We start from the raw sequence: 4,419 nt of genomic DNA, 5'->3' as shown, positions 1-4,419 counted from the left end.
TTTTCTCACCACCATGCCAACCTTTGGACTAGTGCATCATTACCAACTTGCATTTATTTATGATTTAAGGAAAAGATGGCTGAAAAAATATTGAAAAAATTATGATTGAATGACAAAACTCACCACCTCTCACAGCCATGAGTTCATTATGATTTTGCACTCTACATGATACGAATAGCTTCTCCAAGAAACAAATGAAATATTTTTTTATTATTTTGTTTTGAGGTTGGAATTAAGTGCTTTTGAGATTAATTCTTCTTTGCTTTCCTAAATCTTTTGCACGTCATGAGACACAGAGAAGTACTATCTTTTTTAAAGAATAAAATTAAGAATTAGTGTCTTGTTCAGAAAGAAAATCTCTGGAAATACCGCAGTCTGACCTTGTATATTGTGTGCTGTCTTAATTAATTTAGCTGTAAATTAGCCTTCAGGATTTCCATGCAGTCTGTCTAAAAGGTCACTAGAATACTAATAAATTATCTTGTCTGGTTTAGCTATTCTACATACAGCAGGGTGTGCAGTGAGAAGTGACCTTTGAGACATTCACACCAAAAGAATTTTTCTCATCAGAACTATATATTACATGGACTTTAAGGAAAGTGTGTTTTTCAAAAATATGAATAAGTTCTGGTTGCTACTTAGGGGGAACCTTGATTTTGTTTTCATGATTAATATCACTTCCTCCTCTTGAGTGCAGAGCACTGTAACAAGATGCTAGTAGAAGACATATATATTTATATATAAATAAAATTCCAGGATCCTGAGGGGAAAGGAGGATGGAAGGACTATCTCCTTTTTTCTCTGTGAAAACATCTGGCTGGAAACTGTTCCTGGCTCAATCTCATTCAAAAACTCTGTTTCAGAAATTAAGTACATGGGCTACCCCTCTGAGTTGATACCTTGTCATGTTTTGTACTTCACAAAAAAATTTCCCAGACAGCTCTATAAAAGGATCTTGCACATGCATGGGAATTACTTTAAATTACATTCTTATCGTGATATATATTTATAGCAACCACACCAAAATCCTGTCAGTCTTGAAAGAGCTGACAATTCAGACTTGATTTATGGAAGTGCTGGTAAAATGCTACAACCTTATTCTGTGGCAATGTATAAGAGATGTGTAGATTAAATGAATCTTAATAATATGCTTTGCTATAGTACAAGATGACAGGTCTTACAAAGATTACAAAGCATTGTATGAATCTATGCCTTTATTATCTATATAGAGTAGTAGGCTGTTAAACTATCAAAGTGAGATAAAGCTCATCTGCCTGGTCTCACACTGAAATAATTCATAGAATTTCATGAACAGGTGAGAAGTATTGTTTTGCTTTCATTTAATCTTAAAATCTTTTTCTGTACACAATATATATTGTAAAAAAAAAGAAAAGAGGCATGAAAAAGCTGTATATGTTGTCTTTGTCCTGGTAGATTATAAATCCATACAGTTCAAATTCTGAAGGAATAAGGGGAAGTAATAAGCATGAATGCATTATCTGATGAACCATTCTTATGTCTTCTATACTTTATTGATAACTGTAACCCTACGTAGCACGTGTAATAACAATTTTGGAGAAAAAAATACAACCAAAAAAATAAATTCATATCTGTCATTATCAAAGATGTCGAGAAAAAATTAAAACTTGAACCTTGTGAAAACTGATAAATGTCTAAAAATTATCAACATAAATTCTTCTTGGAAGAAAAGTTATCTTAAAAAAACATCATCACAGGTGAAATTACTTAGTAGAAAGGAAAGACTTTACATAGACGTGGCCAACAATTTGAATATATTAGGATACCCATTTTAAAAAAGCAGCTTCAGATGTGGTCATATATATAAAAATGGTACCAAAAAGACTAATTAGAACACACTGTCTCACTACAGGCATGAGCTGTAGCATGAGTTTAAACCAGACTATGGTGTTTCAGTCCTGAGTGTTTGGTTATGAAGGCAGTGGTGCTCAATGGAGAAAGCAACATATGCATTCTTACCCGCCATGTAGCCCTGCAGGGCAGCCATCTGTGTCACAGTGCTGCTCCAACCAGCACTAGGAAGGGTGATCACTGCTGCATCATGTAGAGGTTCCCAGCTCCAAAAGCAATCTCCAGATCAGGAATTCCTCATGCTCCAGATCAGGAATAACCAGAGCAGAGGCATTAGTTTAACCAAACGACTGAGTAACTTGCACTATAAATCACAGAGTCCTACCTTTCCATCCTTTTATCTACTAGTTCTTCCCCATTGCCCTACAAGACTTACTACACTCCACTACTCATGGCAAGATTTGTTAAACGCAGTTTGGACATCACAAAAACTATGCTAGGTTGGTTCTAAATCAAATTCTGCCCTTTAAAGTGAAGTCAGTTCACAGTTTAGATCTAGATCTAGAGCAGATCTACAGTGGATCTATAATATCTACAGTCTACATCTACTTCCAGCCTAGAGATCTCAGAACTGGACTTAAACTACCTAGGTTGCCAGCTAACATTGTTCATAATGTTGGTTCTTAAGGAACACCTCTCCTTCTCCACTCCAGGAGATTTTCCTCATTCCTTCCCTAATTTTCCATGAGATTTAAGAAAACTTGTGGTTGTTTCTATTTGCCCGTTTTTCTCCATGCTTCAAATCCACTGAATAAACAGTACTGCTATGTTGGAGCAGCTCTTCCTTCATTCTCAAGATTCTGCCTCCTTCTGGCCAAGCTGAAACCTTTCTCCCTATGAAGTCTCTTCATAGATAAAAGTAATGGATGTAAGAGTCCTGGTACACAGATGCAGTTTGACAGGAACAGCAGAGCATAGCACAGTGTAGCACAGAATAGCATACTTAGCATAAAAACAAAACCTTATGAACCCTCACATCTTCATCATCTTTAGCTCTGATCCAATCCAAAGATCATGGAATTTTTGTTTACACAAGGGGCTTCAGAAAATGCACAGAAATAGCAACGGACACATCCTACTATCTCACATATAAAACCCAGTCCTGTCTTCATATTAAAATTATACTCTGATCAGTACACATACCTCACTTTCATATGCATGTCTTTTATCAGTAGACATATTTACAGGGAATATATCTCAAGCATAAAAGAGATCATGTCAGAAACCAATGCTCATAAACAAATCTATTATTTTAAAACTGCTAGAATTTACCTTGCACTACTGAAGAAAATTAAGTTTTGCCTTAGGCTCTCCTGAGAGCAATTCTGTACGCTGTGTCAGTTAGTAATTGGGGAAGATGAGGAAAATATGAGACATATCAGAACAGCCCAAAAATTTCAATGTGACTGGTTAGAAATAATAAATAATGCATTTTAGCACATCAGTCATGGCAATGACTTAATTCACATCATTTTCATACAACTGCAGTATTCCACAGCCTCAGAAATATTGATCTCAAAGGTTTAGAGAAATAGAGCTACTATTATATTTATTTCGAGCTTAAATTATATTTATTTCTCAGGCAGACAGTTTCTTTGAAATTTACTGGCAATACTCCAGGCAAAAGTTGTGACTGAAAATTACATGTTGATATGAATTATTTTAATAAAATCTTATTTGTCAAAATACATGCTATGAAATAGTGTGTAAATTAATCCAGATCAGTTACACTAATAACTATTGACTCTGGAGTGGAAGAGAACTATAAGAATAGTGAAAAGAACAGCCCCAGATATAGAATAAACAGCACACACAATGAGATTTAATTTTAAAAGGTGAGTGTTTTCTTTCTTTGTTGGTTACCCTTCTCCATGTTCAACTAACGTGCTTCCCTCTCCACCCACTCCTTTCACTGTTAAAGACTTTTTCTCCTGATGTAGAATGAAAAATGCAAAGCTTTTTGAATAGTTAAGTGAGTTTATTTGACAACAGTCTAAAATATTTTCCAATAATTCACATTTTGAAAGAATCCAATTTCTATCGAGTTAGAAACATGTATTTCATATTGTAAGCAAAATGGAATAAGTTTCTGAAATTTCATGCAAGGAACAAAATTTAGTAGGCATTTAGCTTAATGAATCTTAGGCACTTAGTTTCTTTGGGTCATATCTTACAGGAATTCAGTTGTCGTGAAAGATTAAACTCTGTCTAAACTGGAGATGTCTGACTCTCTGTCTTCTCTCTCTCCTCACCTTTGACAGAGCACATTTACCAGTACAAAGTCACTTCAGAACAGACATAGACCACCATGGTTCTGATATTGTAGGGATTTACACCAATTTAGCAGAGTTGCGAGTGGTTACACAACATGTAATATAGTGAGACCAATCCTGAGATTACCATGTTTGCATTGTATTTTGGTTATTAATAAAAAGGGAATAAAAAAAAAACAACCAAGACCTGCCATAGTCATTACCACTGCTATGCACAAACATTTTGAAATGTCCTGAAGTTTCTATGTTGTAATGC

The sequence above is a fragment of the Chaetura pelagica genome, unplaced genomic scaffold (genome assembly GCF_000747805.2).
Source record: "Chaetura pelagica isolate M959 unplaced genomic scaffold, ChaPel_1.0 scaffold399, whole genome shotgun sequence".
In the NCBI taxonomy this organism is placed as follows: domain Eukaryota; kingdom Metazoa; phylum Chordata; class Aves; order Apodiformes; family Apodidae; genus Chaetura; species Chaetura pelagica.
This window is presented reverse-complemented; position numbering follows the sequence as displayed.